At 37.6% G+C, this 18,620-nt stretch overlaps 1 pseudogene; it reads right to left on the bottom strand.

Annotated features, from left to right (window-relative positions):
• Positions 1 to 13,341: 13,341 nt before the first annotated feature.
• LOC124246284 (leucine-rich repeat-containing protein 59-like) lies at positions 13,342 to 14,314 on the bottom strand (annotated as a pseudogene).
• Positions 14,315 to 18,620: the final 4,306 nt, after the last annotated feature.

Below are 18,620 nucleotides of genomic sequence, written 5' to 3'. Positions count from 1 at the left end.
ATTTCCTGGAAAATGGCAATGACAATAATAGTGAACTGTGAAGATTAGATGTGTGGAGAAGATTACTTGAGATTAAATGAGAGTGCTCATCACATAGGAAGTCCATAATAAGGGAATCTCTTTACTTTCATTGAGTACAATGCCTTGCCTGAATTATCCCAGTCTGCCTTAGGAAAAATTAAAATATATACACTTTATCCATTCCTTCTCACTTTGTTTTTACTTCTTATTAGGGCATGCATTAAAAAAAAAAAAGGAAAGGAAACTCATTTTGAGCTTATCTTTAATGTTACCTTTTCTTCTCAAAAATAAATCTAATAAGAGAAATTGGTAACGAAGAGGAAGACACGGAGATATAGTTTCCCTACGTACTGGATCCAGCACATCTTCAAAGCATATTTCATCAACATGACTGACGATCTTTTAGAATTATAGAGAATACAGAAGAAGGTACAGTGGTTTATTCTTGGTCTTGATCATTTTAATATTATATGAAAACCTCTTAATATTTAGTGTCTAATATATAACATTTGGGGAGAAATGTTATACATAAGATTTCATTAATAAAGTCTTGCGGGAAAAAAAAGACCTTAATTTTGATAATGCCAAGTCTATAATCTAAAATGGAAGCTACATCAATCAAACCTAGGACAATTCTGAAACCACAGGTAAAAATCATATTAAGCTATGGAATTTTTTTTAATGTGAACATTAACTTTTTAATAATAATATTAAAACCTACAGTGACCTCCCTAATCTTGATAATTTTTAAGATGTTTAAAGCATCACTGCAGATAGTTGAATTTTAGAAGACATATTTTTCTGAAAAATCAATTACAAAAGATGTATACCCCATCAACATTTATCATCAGAGAGAACCTATGTCATAGAACATGTATGAGAAAGAAAGCAAAAGTGAAAGATAGTGCCAGAGATGCAGAGAGATCAAACAAATCTGGCACTGCATTCAAATGAAAGAAGATAATGTGAGGAAGCATTTCAATATTTTGGCCTATAGAGCCGCCAGTGTGCAACAATCTCTCCAACCGTTGAGGGTCAGAGCGTATCAGCCCAAGCATCCATGTCAGGTTTTATTGCCAGATTCATCTCTCCAGCAGAATTTGATGGATCAAAGGCAGTGAGCAGGAGATAAACTTCCCAGCATAAGTTGAAATACACTTTGTTACTCATCAATTGTTCTGCATAATGATCCTCCAACGGAGCTCAACATGCAGCTTAAGACACCATAACCTAACACTGGTGTGTTTTAGTGTTTAGTAAGACCTAGTGCCCAGAATTTATGGTCAGACACATCTGGGTTTAACTCCCTGCTACAATTTATGAGCTGTTTTTAAAAATCTGCCTATGCATGTTTGAGAAAGTTGCTTAACCTTTATTAAACTAATTGTTCCTTAATTGTAAAATGGAAGTAAGCTTCATGCAGTGCATATGAGAATTTAATTTAGATCACGTCTCAGAGGAAATGTCTGCTTCTTCCATGATGAAGCACATTTAAGCAACACAGACTGAGGTATCCACAAATGGGCATAAGCGTCTGCATTCAGGGTTATTATTTTGGGATTTATATTATTTGTGAAATCTTTAAAATATTACTTTATGGAACCTATGTTATAGGAGAAAGGGCTGTATCAAAACCAAAATTTGGTATCCATATCGATTTAAATATGGAACGATGGATTGACTCCAAATTAGACTAGTTAGCTATTTTATGTTTCACAACTATAGTACAAATGTCACCTTGCCTAATTCTCGCTGGAAGGAGGATTGAAGAGACTGTGGAGTTTAATCAGTTAAATTTCTGGCAAAAAATTAGTCCACAGTTGTGCCTTCCCAGTGGTGATAATATCAAGAAAAATGTTATACACTTCACATAATGAAGTGCTGCTTTACAGAAAGATATTTGAAACAAATTTAAAACAGTCAGAAACAATTGCTTCTGGTGCCATAAGGAAGTACAGATCTCTTCAAAATACCTCTTTAACAAATCCTTCTTAAAATAAATCAGATCTTTTAAAAAAGTATTTTAAATCTTACTCGTCATCTAAAGCTCTACCTCCATCCTGTACACGCCTTCTCTGGAAATAACCACCATTCTCAAGTTGATATATATCATTACAGAATGAGTTTTTGTATTTTTATTGAAGATATAGGTATCTATGAGCAATATCATTTATTTTTGAGTAAAAGTTACAAAATATTAGTTAATTATATAGAAACAAGTAAAAAAATTAGATTTTTGCCACCCAAAGGTTTACACAGTTTTAGAAAAATTATTTCTAGATAATAAATTTTTTGCTATTACGTATTTTGTCTTTTAAAAAACTTCATTTTCTAACAACTTCTTCTCATTTTAGGAAATATAATTGAATTTAAGTATAGATCTTTCACCCCTCAAACTTTTTGAGTTTCTTCATTAGGTAGTGAAGTGTGGCAGTATATCTTCTTCAATTATTTATCTAAGCTTTTTCTTTTTTAGTCACATATTTTATTTATTTCTCTTGAATTATTTCACTGACTACCTCCAGCACAATGCTGAAAAAAATTGCACTAGCAAGAATTTCTGCCATGTTACAAAATTAAATCAATTGCTTCTAACATCAATCTCTTCTACTAAGTATGATGTTGACAGCACTATAGAAATAGAAATACAGAGAATGGTTGAAGGGGGAGAGAGAGATTTACTTTGACAAGTTAAGGATCTTGAGCCTTACATTATATTTTATTAAAAGTTTTCCTTTCATTTTATCCACCACAAATGAGGTTTGAATATTATCAACTGTTCTTTGCAACTATCGAATCATTCCTGTCAAAGTCATTATCCTTTAATATTAAGATTTATATTAATAAATTTTCTATTGCTTACAAGTAAATCTAGTCATGTACGTTTTTATTTGAGATATTCCTGAATTACTTTTGTCAATACGTTTATAGGATTTCGCATTTACAGTCATGTATCGCCTAACGACGAGGATATGAGAAATGGGTTGTTAGGCGATTTTGTTGTTGTGTGAAAATCACAGAGTGTACTTACACAAACCTAGGTGGGATATCCAACTACACGCCTAGGCTATATGGTCCCCATCTTATAGAACCACCATGGTATATGGGATCCATCCTTTCCCAAAACGTTGTTATGCAGCTCATGACTGCATATCCAGAGTGATATTAACCTATAATTTTTCCTTCACAGTTTGATCTCTTTCTTGTTTCAAAGTTATATTACACTCAATAAATGGCTTTGTGAATTTTCTATTTTGTTACCTAGAGAGCTAATAGAAGTTTGGGCTCCTATTTTTCTTGATATGAAATTGCCTGTAAAAACATCTATGCTTGGAATTTCAGGTAGGGAAGATTTTAACCCAGGAATGCCTTTACCAATTTTTAAATTTCTTTTTAAAACTGGATTCCTAGGTTATATTGTCAAGGAAATTAGTCTTTTCATCTAATCTGTCAAGCTTAATGACAAAGTTATTTACTGAATTCACTTGTAATGTTTAGTCTTAGTTCCTTTTTAAAAATTCTCTTTGTTTGAGACTTTTCTTTTCTCCTAATTAATATTGAATTTAATTTGTTTATATTATTAGTCTTTCAAAGAGCCACCTTTGAATTTGATGATCTTGTCTATTTGATGCTTTTGCCTTTTTGATAATTTTTTCTGTAATATTAATTTCCATTATTATCTTTTTTCTTTTTGGATATTTCTTTCTTTAAGTTCATCCAAGATTTGCTCTTTCTAACTTCTTGAGTTGACATCTTTTAAAGAAATCCAAAATGCAAATAGGAAAAGACTGCATCAGCTACCTTCATTATGAAACAAGAACTAACATCCTACAGTTAGCAAATGCACAACAAAGCATTTTTTCCTCGTGTCATTGCCAATGCACAGAAACTCATTTGGAATTTTTTAGCTCATGAGGTTAAATGTAGTGTGCATTTTCTCATTTGGAGTTTTGTGACGTGTGAGATTAAATGTACTGGATAGTTTATTAACCAAGTTTTCATCATATTTTACAAACTTAATATACAGTTTTGTAAAATCTGTTTTTTAGTGTTTTTGTTAATGCATAAAACATGTCTCTGTATTTCCCCAAATTGGTAGTCTTCATGAGTTATTGTAGTTATTCTATATAGCTATAAATTTTAAAAACTCTTTGAAATATGAGATTGAAAGTTGGTATGATTCTTCCAAGGTCACTGAAGAAGTTTCATTTGAATATAAGTGAAGTCTAATATATCTGGAAAATATTGTTTAACCCAATAATCAAGGTTCCAAATATTGTAGATCAAGTTTTTAAAACCCAAACAGAGAAAAAATTATATATGGAAAAAAATGAGCAAAAAATTATGGAAAAACAGAAAATAATCTATGGAGAAATGAACAAATTTCGAAAACTCTGTACACTTCAGAGATTCCTAATATGTATTAGTATATCAAAAGCTTTGAGAATTCTTTTTGTAGGTTGAATAAAATAATAAAATCATATAAAACTCTTGTTCATCTTTGTTTAACCCAATTTTTTCCAAATATATTTGATCATAGAACAACTTTTCTGAGAAATATCTCAAAAAAGTGTTTGCTAAAACACAGAGGCTGCATGGAACATAGTTTAGGAAGCACTGGGCTAAATTGGTGATGGTGGCTCTTCCTTGCTCTCACTCTTCCTGTGATCTCTAAGATGACCAAATATGTAACACGCTCCATTCCCACTGGATATTTGAACAAATTGAGGAATAAGACAAATGAGTACACTAACTGTATCCTAGAACTCATCGGACACATCTTTCAAACTACAATAGTGCTGCCACGGTTCTCACCACGTGGAGAAAACTAGCCTGGGAAGAAAAGTGAAGACCACAGCTTTCTGTGACAGGTGGGTTTCCAAAGCATTTAGAAGGCTGCAGCTGAGCCACATGCTCCCAGTGACTCTTCCAAAATATGCCTTCCAGATAAATACTCCACCTTACCAGAGGTGGATTGAGGAAATGGATGGAGAAAGACCATGTGTTGTACAAACTGTGCTATCTTAAATAAGGAAGGAAATATCAGAACTGAGGAAGAAGGATCTCTTAATATTCCACACCTTTAGTTCCTTAACCTATTGGGCTAATCCTTACTCCTACATCAGCCTGGAGTGTACTCGGGCCCCTTAAGAGAGGGAATCCACATTACATCCTTAACTGGGGTCACTGCTTCCTTGGGGACCTTCCTGTTTCCACATTTGCCTATTTAGCTATTGACCTGCAAACTTCAGAAATGACTCAGAATAGCACGTTAAATCCAGAGCCATTCTTTAGGCAAGAATGAAAAATGTTTTGTTATTCTATTTTCCATCCCAAATTACATCCAACTATATTCACTGATATATCAGAGTCCCTTCAATTATGTTAAATGACAATGCTACAAATACAAAATGCATTAACACATTCATTTCTTCTCAAAGAGTGGCATTGTAGACACAGCAACAATAGACAGATTTTATCTGAGACAGCTTTTGCTCCTGTGGTAGGCTAAATAATGACACACAAAGATGTCCATGTCTCTAGACCTATGACTAGGTCACAATACAAAAGAGACTTTGTAGATTTGATTAAGTCGAGAGTCTTGAGATAGGGAGATTATCCTGGATTATCCAGGTGGATCCAAGCTAATCACAAGGGTCTTTATAAGAAGGAGGCAGGAGATTCAAAGTAGATCAGAGATGTGATGATGGAAGCAGAGTTTGCAGTGATACACTCTGAAGATGAAGGAAGAGTCCATGAGTCAAGAAATGCAGGCAGCCTCTAGAAGCTGGAAAAGGCAAGGAAACAGATTCTGCTCTAGAGACTCCACAAAGAATGCAACCAACACCTTGATTTTAGCCCATAAGATTCATTTCAGACTTCTGACTCCAAAACTATAAGGTAGTAAATTTGTTTTGTTTTAAGCAACTAAATGTGTGGCAATTTGTTACAGCAGCAATGGAAAACAAACACACTCTTGATACGGTGTATTCAAATAACCTCCTGTGAACTATGGGTATGTGATTTTCTGTCTGCACTGAAGATGAGCAATAATATGGCCGCTAAAGCACTCTGAGAAAAACATTTTAAGTATGTGCCCTCAAAAATGTCTGTGATTGTCTCTTATTAGGGAATTGTTTAAAATAAATTCTATGCCTCCTGGGGTAGGCTTTCTCCTTATCTTACATTTGCTTCAGCTGCAAAATGACCCTCAGTAGATTTCTGAATGAAAGCGGCTATGATACTTATGAAATCTGTGTCTTTATGGACACCATGAGAGCCAATGAGCTTGCTGCATACTCTGTAGTTCATGCTTTTTTTATTCTCTTTTGAATTCCTCAAATTTCCCCAGCATGTTCCCTCAGGAAGCAGGCAATACCTGCACCATCACGCTAACTATTCCCTTGAATTCAAGGTTGGTCTCTCCAAAGTTTCCTCCCCAGACTTAACTGCAGGACAGAAGTTGGGGCACCTAATTTTGCACAGCCAGGCGAGGCTTGGACCTAACAAAAGAAAGCTAGAACCTCACTGTTGTTTTGCAGTGAACGGAAACACAGCTCCCGGCGGTTTAGGTACTCCACTCATAGACCTATCTAAGGAACTCATTAAAAGCCCCCTCCTGTTTATCTTAAAATGTTTCCCCTTTAGTCTCAGGCTAAGTCAATGGTTCTCAGAAAATCTGTGTACATCTCAAGCTGGCACCTAAAGCACAGCCAGCTGGAAATCTTGTTGTGACTCTCACCTCTACTCCTTCTTTACCTTAGACAGATTGGGTATCCTTCAACTTTTGCTGTCAAGGGATGAGATGAGGGATCCTATTCTTGTTTTATGAGGATGAACGTCCCTATAGAAATAGCCACGGATCTGTGAACAGAGGCAATATAAGCACAACCACCCACCAAGATTAAATATGGTGTGGCCATCTTAAACCTCACAACTATAAAATCCCACCTAGCCTATGATTGGTATTGACAAGCTGCTGAGATCAAAGTTTGGTTTTCTCAGAAAACGCACTAAATCTTGGGGGCTTTAAGAGAGATGATAAATACCACCTGTATTACCCTTTCAATTTCTGAACCAAGAGAGAAAAAGAAAAACTGCTATAATATAAGGGCTAAAATAGCACCTTTATTGCTGATCAAATCTAGTTTGGGAGACAGAGCTTCATATGAGATTGAAATGGGCTGAGACTTGCGCCCAGAAATGGATAATCCAGTCACAGCAGAGTTGGCTTCATGCAGAAGTCTGGACCCTAGGGAAGAAGAGAAAGTGTGCTTTCTGCAGGCTGACTGCCCCGCCCCCCCCCCCCCCCCCCCCCAAGAGGAAAGAAAGATAGTACCAAGCCAAGCATGCATGGATTACTCTTCTCGAATTCACCACCTACCTTATCACTCCTCCCCAGGCCCCAGGGACAGAGTGAGTGGGAAGACAAAGTAGCACTGTGATACTAATATGAATTCCATTGGAAAAACTTATCAGCAGAGTTGGAGAAGCATTCCTCTTAACAGTTGCTGAAAATATAATGGTAGGACAGCATTATCTATGTCTGCCACCATGCTATTCATCTTTGATATATCTGGTAATTTTTATTAGTTAGTCATTCTGAGACATGGTCCAAATAAATATTTTTTGGGTTATTTTAATGGTGTTTCTAAAAATGAAGCCCCAAGCCAGTAGCTTTCAATCCATTATGTGTAAAGTATAGAGATAGCCATAAACTTGAAACAATAAGTGTTTTATGAAGGACTAAAGAATACAGAAGTGAGAATCTGCAAATCTCCTGCTAAATTTTATTCCTCCAAGCAACCACTGTTCTGTAGCAGTTGAGGTTTTTTTAAATTGAGGTATACTTGACATATAACATTATATTAGTTCCAGGTGTACAACATCATGATTCGATATTTGCGTATATTGCAAAATGGTCACCACAAGAAGTTTAGTTAGTATCCATCCCCATACATAGTTACAAAAAGTTTATTTTCTTTTGATAAAAGCTTATGATCTACTCCCTTGGCTATTTTCAAATATGAAATACAGTATTATTAATTTTAGTCAACATGCTGTACATTACATCCCCAGTACTTATTCATTTTATAACTGGATGTTTGTACCGTTTTATCCCTTCTCTCATTTCACGCACCCCTCATTTCCTACCTCAGGCACCCACCAATCTGGTATCTGTATCCATGATCTTGGTTTTTTTTTTCAGATTCTACGTATAAGTGAGGTCGTACAGTGTTTGTCTTTCTCTGTCTGACTTATTTCACTTAGCATAATGCCCTCAAGGTCCATGTTGTCACAAATGGTAAGATTTTAATGGCTGAATTATATTCTATTGTATATATATGTACACCACATTTTTTTTATCCATTCATCTATCGGTGGACACTTAGCTTGTTTCCATATTGGCTATTGTAAATAATACTGCAAGGAACATGGGGTGCATTGTCTTTTTGAGTTAGTGTTTTTGTTTTCTTCAGATAAATACCAAGAAGTGAAATTGCTGAATCGTATGGTAGTTCTATTTTTAATTTTTTGAGGAACCTCCATACTGTTTTCTGTAGTGACTGCACCAATTTACATTTCCACCAACAGTGCACAAGTTTTCCGTTTTCTCCACATCCTCGCCAATACTTGTTATTTCTTGTCTTTCTGATAGTAGCCATTCTAACAGATCTGAGATGATATCTCACTGTAGTTTTGATTTGCGTGTCCTTGATGATTAATTATGTTGAGCATTTTTCATATGCCTGTTAGCTATCTGTATGTCTTCTTTGGAAAAATGTCTACTCAGATCCTCTGAACTTTTTTAAATTGATTGGATTTTCACTATTAAATTGCATGAGTTCTTAATATATTTTGGATATGAGCACTTATCAGATATATGACTGGCAAATGTTTTCTCCCTTTCAGTAGGTTGCTTTTTCATTTTGTTGATTGTCTCCTTTGCTGTACAAGTTTGATTTAGTCCCACTTGTTTATTTTTTCCTTTTGTTATCTTTGCTGTTGGTGTCAGATACAAAAAATCATCACCAAGACTGATGTCAAGGAGATTACCATCTATGTTTTCTTCTAAGAGTTTTATGGTTTCAGGTCTTACATTCAAGTCATTAATCCATTTTGAGCTAGTTTTTGTGTATGGTGTAAGATAGTGGTCCAGTTTCATTCTTTTGCATGTGGCTGTCCTGTGACAGTTAAATTTTGAAATCATAATGACTGGCATTTGAGCCCCAACCCCATCAAGTGTTTGCTGTGTGACATTTGAAAAGTTATATAGCCTCTCTGTGCCTTAGCTTCCCAAATGTTAAAAGACAATAATACCTCATAGAGTCATTATGAGGATACTGTGTTATAACAGTCAGCATCTGAACCCAACAAGGTCCTCATAAATGACATTTATTTCATTTCTCTGCCATTAATAACCTTTTAGTAAGTGCAAACACATAGCAGCTCACACCTGCACCCACTGCTCATAATTGGAGTCCATGCTCTACACTACAAAGACCACTTAGTTCACTCCACAATGTCCTAAAGACCACACGCAAAATCGGTGAAGTGAAGAGATTTAACCCTATGATTTTACAACCTCTTCTATTGCACCGTCTAAGAATACCTTTACTGCCCCTTCTACATAACCTCCGAAGTCTCTATCTCACTAATCACCACATGGACTGAATCTCTTTCCAGAATAAGGATGCTATGGCTAGTTTGCATCAACCAACCTTTAAGGGAAACTCCCAGGAAGATAGCAAATAGTAACAAGAGCACCATAGTCCCTGTTTGCTCTGCAAACCTGCTTTAAGGCCTCAGGGTACATATTTCAAAGACTCAAAAGCAGTTCTAGTCAAGAATTCACTGAGGGTGATCTTCTAGTTAAAACAAATGTGAACATCTCAAACCAGTGGCTGTTATAAAGATACTCTATAACGAGTAACTTGAAACGAAGATACACTGTGACATCTAAGAGTTTTGTCTATATTCCTATGTCTTTACCAACTGATTATGTCTCAGTACTTTTCTTTTCTCACTTGCTTGGTTAAATGAAAGAACCAAAAAAAAAGAAAAAAAGTCGTTTATCTCCTATTTACACTTTTTCATTCATTCCTTCCATCTGCTTCTCTGCTCTTACACCTAGTGATTTGTCCTTTCCCGACTTCATATTAAATTTGGCAGCAAATCCTATATTTTAACGTCACAAAACCCCTCTATCTTTGGTTGTCTCCAAGGATCCAAGATTTTATCTCGCAACTTGTCTCCAGTTCTGTAGTGGTCAAGAGCCGGACTTTGGCCTCAGGCAGATGTGGGCTTGAGTCCCAGCTGTGCTCTCAACCTATGGAGTCATCGATTTTCTCATCCTTAAAATGGGGATCAAGACTCTCACAGGGATTGCTGTGAGATTTAACAAGATAATACATGTAAAGTTCTTATTACTGTCTGTGGTACACGGTCACTGCTCAATACGTGTTACCTGTTTTAATTTGTTAAAAAATATACGTATAAAGTCTAACTTAATTATAATGGGCTAGATTTTATGAATGTCAAAATAGTTTAGATATGAAATATTATCAAAATATCATTGTTAGGAGAGACAGTGTATCATGATAGTAGGTAGAGACTTTGGTACCAGACTTTCAGGACTGAATCCTCCATCTATCCTGACTAGCTGGGAGACCTTGTTAAGTTAGTTAGCCTCTCTGTGTACCAGTTGCTGATCTGTACAAAAGAGTATTTATATTAAGCAATTCATAGGTTTATTGTAAGAATGCAACTTAGAAAAGTACTTGGCAGATAATAAGCATTTAATAAGCATTTCCAAATCATACATTTCACGGAAAAAATTATGTGAATATTTGTCATCATTATAAAATTGACAACAATCTTTACGTATATTTTCTAATTTAGAATTACATATAAAATTCAGCAAATACCACATTTCTAAACTTGAACACTGTAATAATATGTTTTTAAGGAATTTCAGCATATCTCAGAGTTCAGGAGATTATAAATGATAGATGATATCACATTTGGCAGCTATCATTAAAATAATACTTGTAATATCTACAATTATGCTTTAAATTGCTTTCTCTCCTCAAGAGAGTGCTATATAAAGGTTAAGAGAAAATATTCCAGGATTTATTATGCACTTCTACAAAACATTTTCTCTCTTTAGAGTTAAAATAGCAATTCCACTCCATAATGTCCTCTATTTAATATTCGGTTTATGTGTATAAAGATATAAAAAGAGTTTTCATGATATGTCACTGGAGTTTAGTATTTTAAATTTACAGTCAGGCAAAATCTCCAGATGGATGAGGGGAAACAACATGATCTCTAATTTGTTAAGAACTCCAACAACTTCACCAACACACACACACACACACACGCAAAACATGCTGTTTCATTTTGCATTTGTAGTTGGATTGAGAGAGATTAAGAAGTATAGAACAATACTGTCCAAGAGAAATAAATATGAGCCACAAATGCAAATCATGTTTTTTAATTTTTTAACAGTCATATTAAATAAGCAAAAAGAAATATGTGAAATTCGTTCTAATATTCTTTTGTAACCCAATGCAAAATATCATTTTAACATTTAATCAAATTATTTATTTTTTCAGACACATATTTAATAATTGCAGAAATCCAAAAGAACCGCAGCATCAAATCTCAAAACCATGAGTGAACTGCCCTCACTTGTGTGGATCGTGTGGATTGGTGAACAGGCTGGGTGTGCTCCAGCCTTCCTCTCACCCACTGGAGCTGCCTTGACCAGCCAAGGAGCAGGGGTGTGATCACTATGCTGACTTCTGTATTCTCTATCTCATTTTATGTACTCTGGGTTTAGATTCAATAAAGCATTTGTACCAATGACTCTGGAGCTTGGAGGACGACTAGGAATGTGTAGAGATTCTGAGTAAGGTGTGGGCCTACGCAGCAGAGCTATCCTTGGAGGAGGAGAGAACAAGTCATTCCTTCCAGTATCAAGACAGTCATGAGTGGCAATCTTAATCAAATGGGTCACTAGGGCTAAAAAGATGGACCCTGACCTTTGTCTCTGAACTGTGACAGGTTCCTGCTCTCTCCGAGGGGAGGAAAGGAGCTTGCAATTGGGAGTTTTTAGTGAATGAGCACCACGACATGGCCATTTCTGATCCTTTCATCCAGCTGCTGTGAAAAGTTGAGGCAGAGGAGGCCACAGAGTAAGAAAAGGCTTAATCTGGCAGACAAGAGAATGGACGGTCCCGCCCTTTTCTGTGCTGGTCATTAGTGAACACCCTGCTCTTAACTCCATGGTGCTGCTGGTTCCCCTTCACTGTGCAGATGTAGTTATAGGTCAAGAATCAAACAATTCTAAACCTAGTTCCCATGAAGCTTGAGTTTTCAGGTTGCCTTTGAGGTATTTAGTCACACTAACTAACAGATGGTCATTAACAGAACTGTCACAGACAGCGTGCTTTCAAGGGTCTGCCTTCCTGGTTATCGGCAATTGGGGAGTTAATGCTCTAAGATTGAGGCAAGGAATCTGGGCCATCCCCATTTTATGGAAGCCACAAGGTGGGGGAGGTCTCCACAGGAGCTGCCCAAGACCCTCATGGCAATGAGATTTCCATTTGTGGCTCATAAATCTGTCTACCATGGGAGATTCTATACTCTGGCTGAGAGATCCTCAATTCTGGTGTGAGTTCTGTCCTCTCAGGACATTGCAAAGCAGGCAAAATGATGGAAAAGAAAGGATACTGGAGTTCTGCTTCAAACTAGCTGGGAGACTGTAGGGAAGTCATGGAAGGTCTCAGTTTTCCTGTCTGCAGGTGTTATATTATTCCGGATGATCCTGAAGTCCCTTTCACGGCCTGAGAGTGTGTATGGTCACTAAAAAGTCTGAATGCCTGAAGTCCTTAAGAAAACAGGTATACTCTCCCCCCCAATTTAGGTTAGATTTGCTGAGTGTGGCAAAACTCTAGTCGCCAAAAACGCACAGCCTCCTGATCTGCCCTGGCTACCCAGGGAGGAATGAAAGAGGGTTTGTGATAAAAAAGGTATAAGTGTAGTGACAGCTGACCATTTAGTAGAAACGAGCCTTGCCTTTACACAGCTTTGCATAACAACTAGAAAAGGCTATGTTCTTTCCTCTCCCCAGCCCCCCAGACTGTCCCTTTAGGCATGCAGGTAACTGTCCCCACCTCCCACTTTTCCTCCTTAAACCAGGGAACCCTGACTAAGGAACAAAGAAGTCCTACGAAGAGGAGGTCTCAAGTACCAATCAGCAGCCATTTGATGATGGCAGGCAGGTCTGACGCTAAAAAGAGGTTGTTTTCCAGCAGAACCCAATTCCATAGGAATCCAAGCTCCAAGGCTGGGAGGCAGCGGGTGTTGAGGACAAGCTCACTGCTGAGAATCGGTCTGCAGGACCCACTGGAGGATGTCTTGGCTGCGCAGACCCCGGACCGCACTGTCGTAGATGGTGTTCACGCTGGTGCAGAGGGGCTGCTGCTGCAGCTCTGTCACCCGGCAAGCAACCAGCCCACCGGCCACGCACAGCAGCAGCAGCTTCAGCACAGACCAGGACCGGGTGTGTTTCCGGGGTGGTGGCTTCCGCGGGCGAGAGCCAGACTTAGATTTCGTGGCCTGATTTGTTTCCTTCTTAGGTTTCTTCTCCCGCTCCCTCTTGGCTGCCTTGAAGGCATCATACTCCTTTCTCCGGTGCTCCTTCTCTTCTGCCTTCTCCCGCTTCCCTAGTTCCCGCTCCTGAGCCTCCTTAGCTCCCTGCCTGGCCTCCCGCTTCCTCTCATTCTCTCGTTCTACTTCTAGTCGCCGCAGCCTCTCTCGCTCCTGATCCGCCTGCAAGGCCTTCATGTGCTGTCACGCCTTGCTGGCACACTGCTTACACTGCTTCTCATCCAAGCAATCGCCTGCCACTTTGGCCAGGACAGGATCCAGGGGGTTATCCTTCAGGTCCAGCCAACTTCAGGCTCTTGAGCTGAGCAAATCTGACAGACAGGGTGAGCAGCCTGTTGAGGAGAGCCAGGTGCTGGAGGTTGACCAGACGGCCGAAGTCGGCCCACAGTTGCTGCAGTTTGGTCTTACTGAGGTCCAGCTTCACAAGGTGCCTGAGGCCACAGAAATCCGACGGTAGAGTAATCACTTTATTGCAGGACAGATCCAGTAGGGTGGCCTTTGGGAAGGCGGCAAGCTCCTTGACGGGGACCTCATTCGGGTCGCTGAGGCTCAGGTCCAGGTCGTTGCTGTCCAGCTTGTCGCGGAGGTTCCTGTCCTTGCTACTAGACTTGGTCATGGTGACGCCGGCTGAGCGAGTCCCAGCTCCGGGGCTCCGACGGGCAGGAGAGAGGGGCTGAGAAGCCCTCCAAATAACCATAACCTCTTCTGCTTCAGTCTCTACTCCCTCTGTGGCTCAGAAGGAAATTCCATTGCCGTTTTCAAGTTGCTCTCCCAACTCTCATCATACCTTCTATCTGTGAAAAAGATCTCTAGTGCTAAAACTGGAAAAAAAAATACGTATCTGAGAAAGGCCAAATCTGATATATTTAAAGAGGGTGCAATATCCAACAGAATATATAAAATACATATAAGACTTATCAGGTAACTTTCAGGAACGCTTAAAGGTAGACAAGGACAAATTTTCAGGAATATAAGAGTTTACACTAACACTTTCCCACAGAGTTCCAGACTGTGTTTTATGATATAATTGAGATTCATATTCCACTGGGCTTTCAGGGTCACTGCTGTATTTCATAAACCCCAGTATCTCAAACCCTTGTATTAAATGCTTTCATTATTTGCAAACCTATAATGTAACTTGCAGACCTGGGCCTCTCCTACAACTAGCTGTGCTGCCAGCAGTACAAAGAAAACAATACGTTTCATGTGGGTCACTGTGAATTTTGAAACAAAAGCAACTTAGTGTTTCTTCATCTTGAAAAGTTGGCTAACTTCTCCAAAAAAACAAATCTGCTTGTTAACTGCTTTCCTTGGGTCCTAAAATACTCCTATGATATTTGAGTCCCTCTCATTCTGAGGCTCCTGCCTGGCCTCTTCCTTAGCTAGCTGATCTTGAAAGGGTAGAAACGTCAAACATCCTCATTTAACTCTTACCCTAAAACCAAGGACAGAGCCAGACCTATGGAATCTTTAGACTGTTCTAGAGCTCACATTTCACCTGCAAAGCAAAATGCACAGCAAGCCTTTAAGCCTATGCTCTGGACGTGAGAGGGAAGGGTAACTGCTTCTTCCACATCTACATGATCTTGGGAAAACTCATCTACCCACTTAAAATCACAAAAATACATACATGTTCGTGACTCAAGAAATACACATCTCTAGTCCAGATTTTTCTTCTAAACTCCACAACACGGTAGCCTATTGACTCTGGACATATTTCTCCCTGTCACCTCAATACTAGGGTGAACAATCATCCCAGTTTGCCAGGAACTGTTTCAATTTTATCACTGAAATTTCTGCATCCTGGAAAACCTCTTACTTCAGGAAACTGGGGCAGTTGGTAACTCTCCAACCTTGAATATATTATCTTCAACCCAATTCCTCAGTCTTTGGAGGTCACCAAATCCACACATTCATACACGTTGTAGGAGCAACCCTAGATTTTTCTCTCCGACTTGTATTTATTCAAGTCATATTTATTGCCTATCAACTAGGAATTTATCAATTTTAAAAACTGACAAAAATCTCTGCTTTTATGTTTACATTTCCTTGTGGAAAGAGAAAACAAATAGAAAAATAAAATAACATATAGGATCTCATAAATACTTATATAGAACAAAATAAAACGAAGGGAGGCTGGGAAGTGAAGTGTGTGGGTGTAGTATCTGCATTACGAAAGTACCCACTCGTGATTCACAGGGAGCTATCCCCATCGCTAGATTCAAGGGTACACTCATTTGTTTTGGTCAATCATGATAATCTCAAACCCCACGCCAATGTCAATGGATCCCAAACTAAATCCAATTAACTCGCAACATTCCTCAGCAACTGTGGTACATGCCGGTTTGGGCACATGGTCTAAGTTGGGCCAATCAGTCTGAAAGACTTACATTCCAATATTATGTGAGAAGTAGCCTTCTGTTTTTATTAGACTTTGACATAGAAACATTTTCTAGCTGCTATTGGCAGACATCTTGTGAGTTGAAGAAAGAAACCAACACACAAAGCTAAGAAAATAATTAAGGAACAGAACCAAAAACTAATTCATATCACAACTGGGTACCACTGTATGCTTAAACTTTCTGTTGAGTGACATAAAATATGGCTTTATTCTCAAAGCCAGTGGCTTTTGGGTTTGTTACTTGTTACATTAGTGGCATAGACTCTTTCATCTCAATAACTATTCATGTACTTTTTCTTCTAGCTGAAATGTATTTCCTTCATTCTTTACCTGGATGACTACAAGAGCCAGCACATTTGACATCTTTTTCCCAAACCACCTCAGCCTAAGTTGGCTGCTCCTCTCTGCTGTGGTACCTAGGACCACCTTACAAAACTAATCACACATTGAAATTGTGTGTTTATGACAATTTTGTTATATCTAAATTGGAGGAAAGCGATTAAATTGTGATTAAGAAGACTCCTATCTTTAATATTCTCTGATTCAGTTCTTCAGTATTATTTTAAACTCCAAAAATTGATAGATAATACCTCCACCGTAGTCCTATTCTATATATTTTATCTATGTTATTGTACACCAAGGAAAGATAAAATGTAATCTCGCCTCACAGTTGCCACCTATCTATTTTGACAACCAAATATAAAACCTAATTTTTCCACTGAATGTGACAGGTTTCTGTTTACTGTGAACACAGATTTGAGATTATTTTCTTGTGACACAAATTGGGAAAGTAAGTTAAGACACTTTTATTTCTTTTTAGGGAAACAGATAGATAATTTTCAATAGTGTATATTTAAAAGTAAAGCTTTTCTTCCCCAAAAGGTAAAGTTTTAAGTCCACTTAAAAATATTCCCTATAATTATTCCTTGTTTAGGTATTAACATTTCTTTCAAGTCACATATATTTGTAAGCACAATTGATTGCATATTACAATTTTTCTAACTGTAAAAGATAGCCAAAAAATGTTTTTCCCTTTCCATATGATTTTGACACATCATGATTCATATCTGAACCAAATGTTTTGTTTCCCCATCAAGAATTCATGTCCACAACTCTGCTGTGTTCAAGTTCACACTGAAATTTTCATGAGAAATAAGCCTGAAAAGGAGAAACACATGTAAATGAATTTATTCCTGGAAAGTGTCCTATAAGAAACAGGTTCTACAATCTCACATCAATAAAAATAAGGGAAAGGGGCCAGATAATTTGTAAAGAAAGCATTAAGACAATGATCTAGAGTGGACAGTGAAAAATGCAGTAAAGCTCCCACATCCATCTAAACTAAATTTCAGCTGGAACGTTAAGATCTGCTTCTCCTCCTACAGAAACATCTCTGTAGAAAAAGTTGTGACTTCCTTGCTGTGTGTATTTTGTTCTGCTTACCTCAAGGCAGCACCGTTCCAGTAATGGTTCACTTTCTATGTTTAGGAGGACAAATGGGACTTCCACAGGGAGCAAAGGAGATTAGAATCCCCCAAAGAATGCGAGGAACGTCATGCTTCTGCCTGATAAGTGGCTATCGAGTGAATTGAAATGATTTAGGTAACCATCAGGGTAGACTCCATTTGTAATCATATTTCATATTTATGTGCATTTCTCAATTTTTATGTCTAAATTATGATTTGTAGTAATAATGGGAAAATAAAATCCGATGCACTGAAATGCTTCATATATTGAGGAAAATAGTTTTAAATTTAATTTATATATCTACATATTTTGTTATATAATAAATATATGTAAGCTTATTAAGGAAATTCCAATGTGGTGTGGTTGGTAAACAGAACAGAAAAAGTCTTCATGAAAAAATCTCTCACCTCAATCTTTCTAACCCCAATTTGTAATCTCCTGAATCAATTTATTTTAAATGTTTCTGTTTTTATTTCTTTTTCTGTTTCTAAAAGCTTAAGGCTGTGTTTATTAATTTATCAATTTTAAACAATATCGAATTACTCCTTCACAAGAGTTGAAAGTGGGACATTGAGCTTAATTAAAAAATCTAAGCCATTTGCCTTCACCTCTACAATTGTTCCATGGTTATAATCAAGGATGTTCTGGTAAAACTTTAATAATGGGTTCACTAAGGAGAAAAAAGGCCCCTATTTGTAGCTTTTACTGATTTCTATTGTGGGAATATTCCAGGAATAGTCTCACTATGGCTAATTTCAAGCTACCAGAGAATTCACTCGAAAAATTCCTGAAAATTTAGCAGTTAACTCTCGCGATCCAGTACAGGCCAGCCCTAGCACACCACTAGACAATATCTACTTACTGTCAGTTACCTTTTTAAAACTAAATAATACATTTCTATTTGTTGATCAAAGCTCTTCATTCAGTATCTTGACTCAGCCCTTTCATCCTCCGTTTCACCTTGAACCTTCGTTCAATGATCACGTTCATGTTAAGATAATATGTATATTTAAGTAGGAAATCGCAATGAAGTCTTCTGTGTTCCCTCTTGATT

This window comes from Equus quagga, chromosome 11, assembly GCF_021613505.1.
Source record: "Equus quagga isolate Etosha38 chromosome 11, UCLA_HA_Equagga_1.0, whole genome shotgun sequence".
Classification (NCBI taxonomy): domain Eukaryota; kingdom Metazoa; phylum Chordata; class Mammalia; order Perissodactyla; family Equidae; genus Equus; species Equus quagga.
This window is presented reverse-complemented; position numbering and strand designations above follow the sequence as displayed.